Source organism: Helianthus annuus, chromosome 9 (genome assembly GCF_002127325.2).
Source record: "Helianthus annuus cultivar XRQ/B chromosome 9, HanXRQr2.0-SUNRISE, whole genome shotgun sequence".
NCBI lineage: Eukaryota > Viridiplantae > Streptophyta > Magnoliopsida > Asterales > Asteraceae > Helianthus > Helianthus annuus.
This window is the reverse complement of record NC_035441.2, coordinates 97,010,436-97,028,108: the sequence shown is the minus strand read 5'-3', so window position 1 is coordinate 97,028,108 and position 17,673 is coordinate 97,010,436. Positions and strand designations below refer to the sequence as shown.

Sequence of the window (17,673 nt, the reverse complement as noted above, 5' to 3'; positions counted from 1 at the left end):
ATCGTAAAACAAAAGCTTTTTATTAATTAAATGGCATTTTGACAATAAATCCTATTTAAACCCAATTTTTGGCACCAAACTTTCTACCCACTGTATAATATAATATTTTGGGATTTTTAGAATTTTTTTTCAAATTTTATACTGACCATAAACATAGAGTTCTAGCATAAATTCGGTAATTGACGATAAAGCCCTTTTTGTTAATAAAATGAGTTTTACATATCATTTTGATACCAAACTTTTTTTCTACTGATATCATATGATAAATAAAATATTTTAAACACTTGAGACTGATCAAAATCTCAGATTTCTTTAAATAACCCGAATATTGTCAAATACCAACTTTTATGCGATTTAGGCGCATAGTATGGTTTAAAACCATATTTAGCACCTAAGACTTGTTACCTATTGATGTTATAAATAAACTTTTATACTTTAACAGTAAGTATAAGTCTTGAACTCAGATTTCCAAATTTGACTCTTAAAGCATATGTGAAATGACCAAAATGCCCCTAAGGTGCATAGTTTGGCCATAAATGATAAATTTCACATATGTATGATATCTTACTGATGTAACTTATTAAAATAAATATTTTTACTGATTATTTTAGACCAGAACCTCATATTACTATTTAACCTCTTTTATAAAATTTAAAATGACCAAAATACCCTTACGGGGCTTAAATCGGTTTTAAATTCGTTTTGGGCATAATGGAAGATATCCTACTGGTATCATAATATATTTAAAGCATATTAACTTGTGGAACTTGTACATGACTCACTTGGTTACCCGTTATGCATTTTCGCATTCAGTACGGTTTATGTAACTAGTTTGCATAAATTAACCGAAACGGGTCAAACCTTATCTTTTTTACTTCAAAATCCAAAATGTGTTTAGTTTACCCATCTCATTCAAGTCTTCATACTTGTTGGGTTTAAATCACATTCTAATCCGGTCTTCACTTAGTCTTGCATTTTGAACCGTAAACCTTTCTTTAAAACTAACCGGTCTAAGTTAAAACTTAAACAAGACCCGTTAGGAATCTAATAGGTTATCAAAACCTTCGTTCCAGATTTAGGAGCCCAGTAAAAGCTACTTGTACTCAGTGGCGGATCCAGGATTTTTTTCCTATGGGTCACTTTTTTCGGAAGTCAAATTTTTCACAACCAAAAGTTAGAGTTTTCGGGTCGGGTCGGGGGAACATACTAAACGTCCGTTCCAGTAGCCCTAAAATTCATGTTTTAATAAAACTAAGTCACAAATTTTAAATTCATATTCATATAAAGCAAGTATTCAAATATGATATTCAAGTATTCACTAAAAAGGGGGAAGGCCGAAGTAATTGAAAAGTTACCTAAAATCGTGATTACACTCCTCCGTTCTCTGCGATGCTCGCACCGACGATGAAGTTTTATGGCATTCCGACTTGCAAATGGGGCAGTGAGTAGTGTTGTTTCATCTCACTAAATAATCTGTATCATACTTAACAAATTAGGGGCTAATTTTGTGTTTAATGAGGATACATTTTTATACTTCAAATTGCATTCTCTTCCTAAACCATGAACTGTTCGTGTAATGCTGTAAGTCAATATATGTATAGTCATAATAAACATGGATGACTACCAATTGCTTTAAGAAGTTGATTGATGCCATCAGGCATGATTTATGTGGATCATTGTTGTCCTAGTGTTGTTGATCAGTTTGGCATATGGTGTGCTTAAAACAAGATTCAAAATCAAAATTCTCCATTGCACAATGTCTTTTACATTTCCATAAGCTATATTTCAAAATTCTATATCATCTAATAAAGAATTTCAAAGTAATTCACAATTCTAATAGACATTAGCATTTAGCAAACCGTAGAAATTGAAAGTTTACCTAATTCACAAATCACAATTTGCTTTAAGAAGTTGATTGATGCACAATTTCTTACAATATAACAACATTATTAACATCAAAGAAGTCAAAAATTAACAGCAGATTATCAGAAATAAGTCAAATAACAATAAGTCAAATTAACATCAGTTAACACACCTGTGAAGAACGGCCGAAGGAGGACGGCTGTCGGCTGGAGGAGGACGGCCGGAGCGGAGGCGGTCGTTGAGGGAGGAGGCGTTGTATTGTTCACTTATTTGTCGAGTCTGCTGTTGTTTTTTGTTATGGGCTTTGTTTTGTTGTAACCTAAATGGGTTTTTCATTAAAGAAAACAATAAAAATAGAAATTAAAAAAGGGAACAAAAATTTAATAATTGCGTAATACGGGATTCGAACCCGGGTGCCAAAGGAAGAAGAACACGGATTAACCAGTAAAACCAAAGCTTTTTTTGTTTATGGGTTCACTATATATTTTACTTATGGGTTCCTTTTCAGTTTGTTATATATATTTTCACTAAAAATTAAAAACCGAATGGGTTCCTGGGAACCCGATGTTTGTAGTTAAGTCCGCCCCTGCTTGTACTTGCTGTTTGAAATACGACTGAGATTAAAATAATTTTAGCTCAGGTAAATACTTTTAACTTTTTTCCCCTTATACGGGCTTGGGATACGGTAAATTATTACCGCTTGGTCGGGTATTGAATATTTAATCGATTAGTGGTTAAATCATTGAGATAACTCGTTTTAATCTGTTTTGTTTCGATCAAAGCATTTGCGGGTTAATGACCATGTCCTGGATATCCTCGGCTCATTTATTAGAAATGGCCACGACTTAAACACGAGGTGTAGGCATACACCTGACCGTTGCGTATGTATAAAGATATAACCACATGTGAGAATAACTCCTTGTGGGACTATATTAGTGGTTTGTGTGTCACACCCCCAAAATCCACCTGCGGATAACACCCGCTTTGAGGGCGTGACTGACCAGGATCCAGCCATCAATCATACTGAATGATTAAATTTAACCAAAAGTAATACTTACTAACCATAAGATTAGCAAATATCAAGTTCAGAGTTTAAGGTTTCAAGTTCAAACAGTAATGAGTAGCGGAAGCATAAATAAACAGTTTTAAACAACGTTCATAAGGTAAGTCATGATAAATGCCCAACACACGGGCAGACGACCACTACACATCCCAAGCAGCTGCTCCAGTCACTGGCCACCTGCAAAGCATGCAGTAAGGGGTCAACAATAATGCTGAGTGAGTTCACTAGTTGTCCAGTTTTAATTACCAAAAACTTGTTTCACCAGTTAAGTTATCCGTTTATACATGCCATGGGGAGCTACCCCAAAAGTTAGCGACTAAACTGTTTTTCCAATACCGAACACTAGGTAACCGTTTGCGTTTCCGCAGGATGCCCCGATGTCAATGTTCTATCATCATTGACGGATGCCTGAGTACATTAGTTCACGACCGATCCCATACCATGGCACGGTGTGAGGCTGGTAAGACCTAAATAGCGCTATCAACTAATAACCCGTTCGCCTGGCCCCGGCGACTAATCGGTATTATGTAGTAGGGACTTGAGTGATAGAGTTGCGTTTAGTGCCGTTTGGTTGCATTCCGTATAAACAGTAATTAACTAAAAGGTTTCCCAATGACAAGGGAAGTCAAAGTAAGTTTGTTCCCAATAACTAGGGAAGGAATGTAAATGGTATCCCCTTTTCAAGGGGATAGGATTGTCTTAGTCTCGTGTCCCAAACCACCGGGACGCATGCTTTTAAGTTGTGAACTCACCTTGGGTTGCTCGGTAGATATTTTACCCGGTCAAGTATGTTGGTCACCACGTCCTAGCATGGTTACCAAGTATGGGTCAAGTCGGGTACAAGTAAACACATATCGAACACGTATGGCAATACATATAGCAAACACGTATATCATGCGAATACCCAAACAGTTGGGTTATTGGGTCGGCCCTAAACATATAATCAGCAGTAACAACATGCAGTCCAGTCAACAGAAAGCCCAACAGTCAAAAGCCCAATAACCCTAAAACAGTCCAGTCGAGACAAGAGTGACTCGCAACCGAGGTTGCGACTCGCAACCGAGGTCTCGGTCCGTCACGTTTTGATTACGAGTCGCAACCAGAGGTTACGACTCGCAACCAGCAGTTCCGACTCAGTAGTAGTGGTTACGACTCGCAACCGGATTCGATACGCGTTGATTGCGACTCGCAACCGGGAGATCTCGACAAGACTTGATGTGATCTCGAGTCGCAACCAAAGGTTGCGACTCGCAACCGTGATTACGTGCATATGAATCAGTTTCTAGAACCTGCAAACAGTACTGGCCAATAGAATTGCAATTTCATGAAATCAGATTGTACTATGCCACTAAAACATGTTTTCTTGTCTAACCCTTGTCTAAAATGGATCAAACACACATATTTTTGAATATACAAACCATCTTCAAACTGTTCATCATTTACACGAACAATAATCAAGCAATATTCATCACCACAATCATCAACCATCCTAAATTATGCATTCGATACCCTAACCAGATCCTCATTACTAACCGATAACAAACCGTTCAAGCATGAACAAGGATTTCATAACCTTCATCATATGTAACACATTCCAACAACATAAACCGAAACATATCCTTACAACTAGCAACGATTTAATCAAACTCCAATATCTAACCGGATAACACATACATGATTATGATCTTTAGGTCCTAAATGCATCAATCGGATAACATAACAAGAGGCTACAAGCATCATTTAGTAACAAGCAAAGCAAAACAACTTGTAGAAATATTAAAGCTAACCGGTTGATCCGAGGAATCAATGAACCAAACTCCAAATGATGATCTCGAGCTAGAATCCGAGAGCCTTGATGCTACCGTTGGATCCGAGAGAGATGAGAGGGTGAGAAAGTGATTTTGTTTTGCTAGGGTTTTAGGGTTTAGTGAAGAAGAAGGAATGAGTGAGAGAGAGAGAGTGTTGTAAAAATGGTTAAGGGAGGGGAGGGTTGGTTTATATAATGTTCCGAGTGGGTTTAGGGGGGTTTCCGGGTTGGGTTCTCGGTCACAAGGCCCTAACCGGCCCAAATTCACTGTTCACTCGAGACCGAGCATGGTCTCGAGTCGGGTTTCGGCTCCTATATATATAACACACACACATATATATATATATATATCTATACGTACATATATGCACACAACACGTAATAACAAGCAATTCATAATTTTTTTCACTTAATAGTTTACGTACACACATGCTACATCGAAAGGTTATCCGGGAAAATCCGGAGTGTCACATTATCCCCAAGTTTTAAGAACTTTCGTCCCGAAAGTTAAGGCAGCCACTGTCGAGCTAGCGTAAGTGAAAGCGTTTCAACGGGGTGTCACATCATCCCCCCGTTAGTTTGGAATTTCGTCCCGAAATTCGGCTGTAGCTTCAGTGCTGGGGTTTTCGTTTGGGAACAACTGGGGATACTTGTGCTTCATCTGGTCTTCCCGCTCCCAGGTATACTCTGGTCCACGTCGCGAGTTCCAACGGACTCGTACAAGAGGTATCTGGCTACGTTTGAGGATTTTGATCTCTCGGTCAGTGATTTCAATCGGTTCCTCAGTAAAGTGTAGCTGTTCGTCAATAGTCAATTCCTTGAAAGGAATTACGAGCGTTTCATCTGACAGGCACTTCTTCAGATTGGATACGTGAAAAACGTTGTGTACCGCACTCAGTTCCTCAGGCAGGTTCAATCTATAAGCAACCTTACCGATCTTCTCGGTAATTTCGAATGGTCCGATATATCGCGGATTAAGCTTGCCCCGTTTACCAAAGCGAACCACACCCTTCCAGGGTGAGACCTTAAGTAGAACCCGGTCACCGACCTGGAATTCCAATGGTTTCCTACGCTTATCAGCGTAACTCTTCTGACGGTCACGAGCTGCCGCCATGCGTTGTCTGATCTGGGCAATCTTTTCCGTTGTATCTACCACCATCTCTGGGCCCGTGATTTGACTATCACCGATTTCCGCCCAGCAGAGAGGTGACCGGCATTTACGACCGTACAATGCCTCAAAAGGTGCTACCTGAATACTAGTATGGTAGCTGTTGTTGTAGGAGAACTCTACTAGCGGTAGATGCTTCTCCCAGTTCTTGCCAAAATCGATCACACACGCTCTAAGCATGTCTTCTAGGGTTTGGATGGTGCGTTCGGACTGTCCATCCGTTTGCGGGTGATAAGCGGTGCTCATGTCCAAACGTGAGCCAAAGGATTTGTGCATAGCTTGCCACAATTCTGAAGTAAAACGAGCGTCTCGGTCGGAAATAATTGAGGTTGGCACTCCGTGCCTCGAAACTACTTCCTTTAAGTAAATTTCCGCCAAGGTAGAAAACTTGTCTGTTTCCTTAATAGCCAGAAAGTGCGCGGACTTGGTCAATCGATCTATGATTACCCAAATAGTATCATTTCCGCGTTGGGACCTAGGTAGCCCTGTAACAAAATCCATGGAAATTTGCTCCCATTTCCATTTCGGGATTTCTGGTTGTTGGAGTAGACCTGCTGGCTTCTGGTATTCTGTCTTGACTCTTGCACAAGTCAAACATTTGCTGACGTATGTTGCTATGTGGGCCTTCATGCCAGGCCACCAATACGTAGTCTTCAAGTCGTGGTACATCTTGTCCGAACCAGGATGTACTGAGTAGCGGGACTTGTGGGCTTCATCCATCACGAGTTCACGTAAATCTCCATAGAGTGGAACCCAAATGCGCCCTGTTACATAGTAAGCGCCATCTTCTTTCTGTTCTAGTTGCTGTCTCGATCCTCGCAGAGACTCAGCCCTGATGTTTTCCGGTTTCAATGCTTCAACTTGAGCATTTCGGATCTGGGTAGGGAGGTTAGACTGGATGGTAAGTTGCAATGCTCGCACGCGCTTTGGTATAGTGTCCTTTTGGCTGAGGGCGTCTGCCACGACATTGGCCTTGCCCGGGTGGTACTTGATGGCGCATTCGTAGTCATTCAAGAGTTCGACCCATCGACGCTGTCGCATGTTCAATTCCTTTTGCCTAAAGATATGCTCGAGACTCCTGTGATCGGTGTAAATGGTGCACCTGGTACCGTACAGGTAATGTCTCCATATCTTAAGAGCAAAAACCACTGCTCCCAGTTCCAAGTCATGCGTTGTGTAGTTCCTTTCGTGTGTCTTGAGTTGTCGAGAGGCGTAAGCGATAACTTTCTCGCGTTGCATCAGCACGCAACCGAGCCCATGAATAGACGCATCGCAGTAAACTACGAAGTCGTCAGTGCCTTCAGGCAACGAGAGAATAGGAGCGCTACAGAGGTTATCCTTTAGCCTCTGAAAGGCAGATTCCTGTGCTTCATTCCACTTGTAGGCGATGCCTTTCTGAGTGAGTATAGTGAGGGGCTGCGCAATCTTTGAGAATCCCTGAATGAATCTGCGGTAGTAACCTGCCAATCCCAAGAATTGGCGAACTTCAGTTGGAGTCTTGGGTGTAGGCCAGTTCTTTATCGATTCGATCTTGGCTGGGTCGACGTGAATTCCGTTCTTATTAACTACATGGCCGAGGAAATGGACTTCTCGAAGCCAGAAGTCACATTTAGAGAATTTGGCGTACAGCTGCTCGTTGCGAAGGAGTTCCAGAATAAGGCGTAGATGTTGTTCATGCTCCTCTTGACTTTTCGAATAAATCAGGATGTCGTCGATAAACACAATCACGAATTTGTCGAGGTAAGGCTTACATACGCGGTTCATAAGATCCATGAACACTGCCGGCGCGTTGGTCATTCCGAAAGGCATAACGAGAAATTCATAGTGACCATAACGGGTCCTGAACGCAGTCTTTGAGATGTCTTCATTGCGAACTCTCAGCTGATGATAGCCTGATCGCAGGTCAATCTTAGAATAGTAGCTCGATCCTTGCAACTGATCGAATAGGTCGTCGATACGCGGGAGAGGGTAACGATTCTTGATAGTGACCTTGTTCAATTCACGATAGTCGATGCACATTCGGAATGTGCCATCCTTCTTCTTGACAAAGAGTACTGGGGCTCCCCAGGGTGATGAACTAGGACGGATAAATCCTTTATCCAATAGTTCCTGTAGTTGCGTAGAGAGTTCCTTCAGTTCTGCAGGGGCTAAACGGTACGGTGCACGAGCTATGGGTGCTGCTCCGGGAGCTAGCTCGATTTGGAATTCGACCTGACGGTGGGGAGGGAGTCCAGGTAGTTCCTCAGGAAATACCTCGGGATAGTCACATACTACAGGAAAATCTTCAATCCTCTTTTCCTTTTCGTGGGTGTCGGTGACGAGTGCTAGGATAGCGGTGTGCCCTTTTTGCAAACATTTCTGGGCTTTCAGGAGCGAGATGATGCCTGTGACTTCTCCACCTTTGTTGCCTTGGACGATGAGGGGTTGTCCAGAACGACGAGGTATACGAACTGCTTTCTCTTGACAGAGGATCTCAGCGCGATGTTTGGATAACCAATCCATACCAATGACGACGTCGAAGCTTCCAAGCTTGACAGGGAAAAGATCGATACTAAACGTGTGACCAGACAATTCTAGGGTGCAGTCGTGGATCATGTGCGTGGCCTCGATGTTCTTACCATTAGCTATCTCGACGATGTGCTTAGAACTTAATAATGCAGGCGAGTGCTTAAGTTTCTTACTAATGCGAAGGGATACATAACTGGCATCGGCACCGGAATCAAATAACACAGAAACATAACGATCATCAAGTAGGTACTTACCCGCCACGACGTTGGGGTCGTTCCTTGCTTCTCCAGCTCCAATTACGAAAGCTCTGCCCCTTGCACCATTCCCAGCATTGTTGTTTTGCTCATTGTTCCCAGCTCCCTGATTGTTGTTGCGATTCTGATTCAGCTCAGGGCAATCCTTTCGCATGTGCCCTGTTGCCCCACATTTAAAACATGCTCTGTTGTTTCCCTGCTGCTGTTGTTGTTGAGGTTGTTGCTGATTCTGCCTTGCTGGGAACTGGCTCCTACAATCCTTGGCTTCGTGCCCCATCTTGTGGCATCGCTGACACTGGCCCTTGTTACATGCTCCATTGTGATGCCTGTTACACTTGTTGCACTTAGGGTAGCTTCCCCGGTAGCCACCCTGTTGCTGAGTGCCTTTGTTGTTGTCAGTTTTCCTTTGCTGAGCTGGGGCCTGAGTAGAGTTAGCATCCTTGCCCTGATTTCCATCCCACTTTCGTTTACCATCACTAGAGGTTCCTTCCGCAGCACTGATCCTTTTGGGCAACCTGCCCTCCTCCACAGCCTGGTTGGTGAGTTTGTGGGCAAGACGAACCACGGGCTGTATGGCAGTGAGGTTGGCCGAGGTTACGTGGCTCCTGATTTCTGGGACTAAGCCCTTGATGTACAATTCGATCCTTCGATACATGGGTCGTGACATGTTTGGGCAAAGAGCAGCATAGTCGTTAGACAGCTTGGTGTAGGTCTCAATCTCTGACCCAACCATCTTGAGTTCGTAGTACTCGTCCTCGAGTTTGTGGATGTCGTCCCTGTGACAGTACTCTTCCTTGATCATATCCTTGAAATCCTCCCATGCAGTAGCATTAGCAGTCTCCAAACCAAGCATTTGAATTTGCGCCTTCCACCATGAAAGTGCGCTTCCCTCAAGAGTACCAGTAGCAAATTTCACCCAATTAGCAGGGGGACACTCGCAGACAGCGAAGACAGCTTCGACCTTCTCGATCCAGTGCAGAAGACCTATGGCACCCTCAGTGCCACTGAATGGAAGAGGCTTGCAATCCATGAAGGTCTTGAAGGTACAGACACGTGGTTGCACAGGCGCAGGCTGACCTGTTGTGAGGAGTGAAGCGAAATAGGTTTAGAGGCGAAAAGACGATGTGGCGGTAGGACCTAAACATCCTAAAACAACGAGCTTACCTATAGGGTGAGCTGCGAAAGCTGCAGCCACTGTGTTGAGCAGGTTAGTGAACTGAGCCTGAGTCATGTTGACGTTTCCTCGTCCGCGTCCACTCATTGTCTTCATAACCAGAAAACATAGTATGAGTGTGGTGTCGTAACATAGCGAGAATGAGATAGAAGAGAGAAGGTGTATCTATCTAATCAGGCAAACTAGTACGTATAGTAAAGCAGAAGCATAAGACAAACAAGCAAATATGGGTCCGGGCTATGAGGTTAGATAAGTCGAGCCTTGCACTTGGAGTGTAGTGTCGTCACGAGTCACGGGTTATAGTCTGGTTTTTCTCAAAAAAAGATTTTTCCCCTTTTTTTTTTTTAAAACCAAGTTCACTATAACCAATGGCTCTGATACCAATCTGTCACACCCCCAAAATCCACCTGCGGATAACACCCGCTTTGAGGGCGTGACTGACCAGGATCCAGCCATCAATCATACTGAATGATTAAATTTAACCAAAAGTAATACTTACTAACCATAAGATTAGCAAATATCAAGTTCAGAGTTTAAGGTTTCAAGTTCAAACAGTAATGAGTAGCGGAAGCATAAATAAACAGTTTTAAACAACGTTCATAAGGTAAGTCATGATAAATGCCCAACACACGGGCAGACGACCACTACACATCCCAAGCAGCTGCTCCAGTCACTGGCCACCTGCAAAGCATGCAGTAAGGGGTCAACAATAATGCTGAGTGAGTTCACTAGTTGTCCAGTTTTAATTACCAAAAACTTGTTTCACCAGTTAAGTTATCCGTTTATACATGCCATGGGGAGCTACCCCAAAAGTTAGCGACTAAACTGTTTTTCCACTACCGAACACTAGGTAACCGTTTGCGTTTCCGCAGGATGCCCCGATGTCAATGTTCTATCATCATTGACGGATGCCTGAGTACATTAGTTCACGACCGATCCCATACCATGGCACGGTGTGAGGCTGGTAAGACCTAAATAGCGCTATCAACTAATAACCCGTTCGCCTGGCCCCGGCGACTAATCGATATTATGTAGTAGGGACTTGAGTGATAGAGTTGCGTTTAGTGCCGTTTGGTTGCATTCCGTATAAACAGTAATTAACTAAAAGGTTTCCCAATGACAAGGGAAGTCAAAGTAAGTTTGTTCCCAATAACTAGGGAAGGAATGTAAATGGTATCCCCTTTTCAAGGGGATAGGATTGTCTTAGTCTCGTGTCCCAAACCACCGGGACGCATGCTTTTAAGTTGTGAACTCACCTTGGGTTGCTCGGTAGATATTTTACCCGGTCAAGTATGTTGGTCACCACGTCCTAGCATGGTTACCAAGTATGGGTCAAGTCGGGTACAAGTAAACACATATCGAACACGTATGGCAATACATATAGCAAACACGTATATCATGCGAATACCCAAACAATTGGGTTATTGAGTCGGCCCTAAACATATAATCAGCAGTAACAACATGCAGTCCAGTCAACAGAAAGCCCAACAGTCAAAAGCCCAATAACCCTAAAACAGTCCAGTCGAGACAAGAGTGACTCGCAACCGAGGTTGCGACTCGCAACCGAGGTCTCGGTCCGTCACGTTTTGATTACGAGTCGCAACCAGAGGTTACGACTCGCAACCAGCAGTTCCGACTCAGTAGTAGTGGTTACGACTCGCAACCGGATTCGATACGCGTTGATTGCGACTCGCAACCGGGAGATCTCGACAAGACTTGATGTGATCTCGAGTCGCAACCAAAGGTTGCGACTCGCAACCGTGATTACGTGCACATGAATCAGTTTCTAGAACCTGCAAACAGTACTGGCCAATAGAATTGCAATTTCATGAAATCAGATTGTACTATGCCACTAAAACATGTTTTCTTGTCTAACCCTTGTCTAAAATGGATCAAACACACATATTTTTGAATATACAAACCATCTTCAAACTGTTCATCATTTACACGAACAATAATCAAGCAATATTCATCACCACAATCATCAACCATCCTAAATTATGCATTCGATACCCTAACCAGATCCTCATTACTAACCGATAACAAACCGTTCAAGCATGAACAAGGATTTCATAACCTTCATCATATGTAACACATTCCAACAACATAAACCGAAACATATCCTTACAACTAGCAACGATTTAATCAAACTCCAATATCTAACCGGATAACACATACATGATTATGATCTTTAGGTCCTAAATGCATCAATCGGATAACATAACAAGAGGCTACAAGCATCATTTAGTAACAAGCAAAGCAAAACAACTTGTAGAAATATTAAAGCTAACCGGTTGATCCGAGGAATCAATGAACCAAACTCCAAATGATGATCTCGAGCTAGAATCCGAGAGCCTTGATGCTACCGTTGGATCCGAGAGAGATGAGAGGGTGAGAAAGTGATTTTGTTTTGCTAGGGTTTTAGGGTTTAGTGAAGAAGAAGGAATGAGTGAGAGAGAGAGAGTGTTGTAAAAATGGTTAAGGGAGGGGAGGGTTGGTTTATATAATGTTCCGAGTGGGTTTAGGGGGGTTTCCGGGTTGGGTTCTCGGTCACAAGGCCCTAACCGGCCCAAATTCACTGTTCACTCGAGACCGAGCATGGTCTCGAGTCGGGTTTCGGCTCCTATATATATAACACACACATATATATATATATATATCTATACGTACATATATGCACACAACACGTAATAACAAGCAATTCATAATTTTTTTCACTTAATAGTTTACGTACACACATGCTACATCGAAAGGTTATCCGGGAAAATCCGGAGTGTCACATTGTCTATTAATTTTGTCTCGGTTTCTATATCGGGCCCTGAACGTACGACAAACATGTGAATCTGTATACAAGATTATTTTAATAATTGTCCCAAGTTATAAAAGAATATTTGTGCCTTGTGCATTTCAATCAATTTTCTTAAATATTTTCAAAAAAGTCGGTTAATTGTATTTACCAGTGTAAACTGACGTATTTTTCAAAAAGACTAAATGCAGGTACTACGCGAAATGCGCTGGATACTCTGAGTATTAAATAAAGAATCTTGCAAGCTTTCAATACTTAAAGTCTGTTGAACAATAGTTTCTTTCTGTTTTAGATCCGCTTGTGGATCCATTTACAACCCGTTGTGTAATATTTTATTGTACTTTCAAATCGGTTTGTATAATTACTTTTAGACTTCCGCTGTGCATTAAACTATGATTATTTGACTATGATGATATCAACTACGTCACGATACTCCCCACCGGGTCCACCGGTAATACGTGGAAATATCGGGGTGTGACACATTAACTTATGACTTTGACTTCACATCTGGTCAATATTCAGAGTTCTGACTTTTGACATCTGACGTTGACTTTATTTCTAGTCAAACTTCCAAATTTCTGACTTTGACTTTTGATTCTGGTTAACCTTTCCAGATTCTTTGTTGTTCTAATCTCCGGTTCATTGTATCATTTTCTATTACTTTCATTTGTTTAAATTCAGAAGGTTAACATGACTGAACCCAAAGATTCATCAACTGTTGTCAACAAAAGTGAACTGAGCTTTGCTATCAACTCTAGCGATGTTCTTCCTATAGCAACCCGACTCACCGATAACAAACTTGATGGCATAAATTTCTTTGAATGGAGCAAGACTGTTCGTATCTATTTACGAAGCATTGGAAAGGCTTCACATCTCACTTCCAATCCTCCTACTGTTACTCCAGTTGCTTTTTTGTGAGACAGATAAATTTGCTAAGAGTTGTGAATCTACAACACCAAAATGGGTTATTGATTCAGGAGCATCTGAACACATGACTGGTAATCCTCAGCTAGTTTCCGACTTTCAAAAACATGCACCATCACCTTTTTGTGACTATTGCTGATGGGTCAACTCCAAAAGTGCTTGGTTCTGGTAGTGCAAGCATCACTCCGTCAATCCATTTATCATCTGGTTTGAACCTACCCAATTTTCCGTTTAATTTGCTGTATGTTAGTAAAATTACTCGTGGTTTAAATTGTAGTGCCTTATTCCTTCCCAACTCTTGTATTTTTCAGGATCTGTCAAAGAAGAGGATTATTGGTAAAGGACGAGAATCTGATGGCCTATATATACTTGAAACTCAGACACCTTTCTCTCTAGCATGTTCAAGTTCATCACCGTTTGAAGCACATTGTCGATTAGGTCATCCATGCCTCCAAACTCTCAAGAAATTGTATCCCGAATATTCGCATTTGTCATCCTTGCAGTGTAAGTCATGTCAGTTTGCTAAACACCAACGTGTTTATCTAAAGTCCTAGAGTCAATAAGTAGGCTAAATCCCCTTTAGAATTGGGGTTCGTGTCATGTCTCGTCTAAACTTGGTTTTAAGTTTTTTGTGTTGTTTGTTGATGACTATTCTCGTGTAACTTGGCTTTATTTTATGAAAAATCGTTCTGAAGTGTTTTCTAATTTTTGTTCTTTACATGCTGAAGTAAAAACACATTTTAATGTTTCTATTCAAACCTTGCGAAGTGACAATGCAAAAGAATATTTTTCAGAATCTTTTCAGTCATATTTTTTTTTTTTTTTTGCAAAATGGGATAGTTCATGAGTCATCATACATGAAGTCGCAAGAGCACTCTTGTTTTAAATGCAGTTCCAAAACCATTTTGGGCTGATGTAATATCCACAACTTGTTTTCTTATTAATTGGATGCCATCAGTTGTTTTAAATGGTGATATCCCATTTTTGGTTTTGTGTCTTGAGAAATCTTTATATCCAATCCCTCCTAAGATATTTGAAAGTACTTGTTTTGTCCATGATACACATTCTCATCTTACTAAGTTAGATCCAAAGTTTGTTAAATGTGTATTTGATGGCTATTGTCGTGTCCAAAAGGGTTATCAATGTTTTTCTCCAACTCTTTAACAATACTTTGTTTATCGGGATGTTACCTTCCATGAAGACGTCCCTTTCTTCCCTCAAGAAGAATAATACATGGACTTTAGTAGATTTACCTGTCAGCAAAAAGGAAATTGGATGTAAATGGGTATTCACTGTTAAGGTTAATCTAGGCGGCTCTTTTGCTTGGTTAAAAGCTCGTCCAGTTGCAAAAGGTTATGCTTAGACTTACGGGATGGATTATTCTGAGACTTTTCTCCGGTTGCTAAGTTAGCATCCATTCGTATATTTATCTTGTTGGATGTCACATATATATGGGGTTTGTATCAACTTGATATCAAAAATTCATTCTTACATGGAGATTTGAAAGAAGAGGTTTATATTAAGCAACCACCTGGGTTTGTTGCTCAGGTGGAGTCGGGTAAAGTATGCAGGTTAAAGAAATCTTTATATGGTCTTATGCAATCCTCGCGTGCTTGCTTTGGAAAGTTCAGTACCGTGGTTACTGAATTTGGTTTGAAAAGAAGTTCGTATGATCATTCGGTGTTCTTCACTTCGTCAAAATTGGGATGCATTCTTCTGGTTGTATACGTGGATGATATTGTAATTATAGGGAGCGATGAAGTTGGCATCAAGAAATTAAAAGGTTTTCTTGGAGCTCGTTTTGAGACTAAATATTTAGGAACGTTAATGTATTTTCTGGGGATTGAAGTATCTCGGTGTAGAAAAGGGATTTGTCTAAATCAATGAAGATATTGTCTGGATGTTCTAAAATATTATGGGATGATTAAAGCTAAGAATTGTGATGCGCCAATGATACCAAATGTGAAATTGAAAGAAGATGATGGAGACCTTCTTGAAGATCCAGAAAAATACAGAAGAATCATTGGTAAGTTAAACTATCTGACTATTACTAGACCAGATATTGCCTTTCAAGTTAGTGTGGTAAGTCAGTTTATGGCATCCCCTAGATCTTCACATTGGGGAGCTGTTTGTTACATCCTCAACTACCTAAAAGGTGCTCCTGGAGAGGTATCTTGTATCAAAATCATGCATCATATAGTAGAAGGCTTTACAGATGCCGATTATAATGGAGACCCGACATGCAGACGCTCGACTACTAGGTATTGTGTTTTCGTTGGTGGGATCTTGTGTCATGAAAAAGCAAGAAACAAAGTGTTGTATCTCGCTCAAGTGCAGAATCAGAATACAGAGCTATGGCACAAACCACTTGTGAGCTAATTTGGGTTCGAAATCTTCTTAATGAGGCTGGGTATAGACAAACGAAACCCATGAATTTATGGTGTAACAACATGGCAACTATCCACATTGCAAATAACCCCGTTTTTCGCAAAAGAGCCAAACACATAGAGGTTGATTGTCACTTCACTTGGGAAAAGCTTAAGGACTAAAGGATTACAAAGCCTCATGTCAATACTGGAGATTAATTAGTAGATATGTTCTTCAAAGCCTTGCCCGGACTCTATTTGTAACAAGCTGGGTATGATCAACATATATGCTCTAGCTTGAGGGGAGTGTTATGTAACACCCCGTGTTACGGAAGTCAAAGTCAAAGTCAAGATTGAAGTCAAAGGAAGAAAAGATTGCTAATTACGATCTGTCACTCCTTGCTCAACTACTTTTGACTTCTTTGACTTGTTATTGATCTATTTATTTTATCGCTTTAGTTGTATTATGTGGAGTATCTATTAATAATCGAGGTTTAATCGCTATTTATCGCATGTTTTATCGCTTTATCGCTTATCGCATCGCATTCGCGCTTTGATTAATAGGTTCTGTATATTGTTTTACGTGTGTGTGTTACTTATGTGTTACTTGTGCATGTTTACTTATTGTTTGAGGTGAATAATCTAAACGCAATCGCAACTCTATCGCAACGCAACTTAATCGCAAACGCTAAACGCAAGTTACTTATAGTGATTGTATGTTAGATATAGTAGTTAGGTTATTTGTGTAACTAATGAGTAATACTATCACACCGCTCGCTCGAAACATGCGAAACGACACGCCGAAACTTAACTCACCACACTCACTCGATCGAGTGGCCAACCGATCGGATGACCATCCGATCGGGTAGCCATCCGATCGTAGGCCTATTCGACACTTGCCCCTTTCCCTTTTTGGAAACCCTGTAAATACCCTCTTGTCACATCATTTGTGATGTGACAACACCTCCACTCGACCAGCCGCACTCAAGCACTCTTTCTCTCGATTTCTCGCGATTCTTGTAAGTTTTCAACCTAAATCTTGTACTTCTATGATCTACACACACTTCTTCATCATTTTCTCTTTCAAATCTCAACTTTTTACCGTGAAATCAATGGATTTGAGGTGTTCTAGGGTGATGTCATCATGGAGTTCTTATGAACTTCAAGTCTTGACCTCATTCCACCAAGAACAACTCAGATCTGAAGGATTTCCACAAGATTAAACAATGTTTTCGCATGGATCTATAAATATTCATGGTTAAAAGGATTGAAAGATAGTTTTCTAACTTTCTTTCAACTCTTTTACACTCAATGCACTCAAAACCAATAGAATCGGAGCTCGTTCTGATCTTCTACTCCTTCTTAGTGATGTGTTGGTTCAAGATCTGGTTTCTATCAAAGAGACTACCGATTTCGGGTTAAACATGAACGACCATCTTGAACAGTTAACTGATCGGACTAGGGTGATTCTTGTTCGATCGGATCACTTGGGTCATGATGGGGTTTCCGTTGTTTAGCACGTTATCACACCGTCTCGATCAAAACTTTCAAAATAATCAAGTTCAAGATGATTTGGGTTCGTTGGGATGGATTGCCACCCGATCGGATAGCCATCCGATCAGATGGCCATCCGATCACACGACTATCCGATCGGCTTGCACTTGGTTCCACACTTTACACTTTTATTCAATGACTAACGGATTGTCAGTCGATCAGATAGCTATCTGATCGAGTGACCAT

The 17,673-nt window shown here is 41.1% G+C and overlaps 1 long non-coding RNA gene across 1 annotated transcript; it reads right to left on the bottom strand.

The window, feature by feature from the left end:
* Positions 1-1,627: 1,627 nt before the first annotated feature.
* LOC118481669 lies at positions 1,628-2,083 on the bottom strand. Its single transcript, XR_004865934.1, has 3 exons — positions 2,036-2,083; positions 1,880-1,929; positions 1,628-1,802 (listed from the first exon to the last, which is right to left on the bottom strand). It is a non-coding gene; the product is annotated as an uncharacterized LOC118481669 (long non-coding RNA).
* Between the last annotated feature and the right edge of the window lie 15,590 nt (positions 2,084-17,673).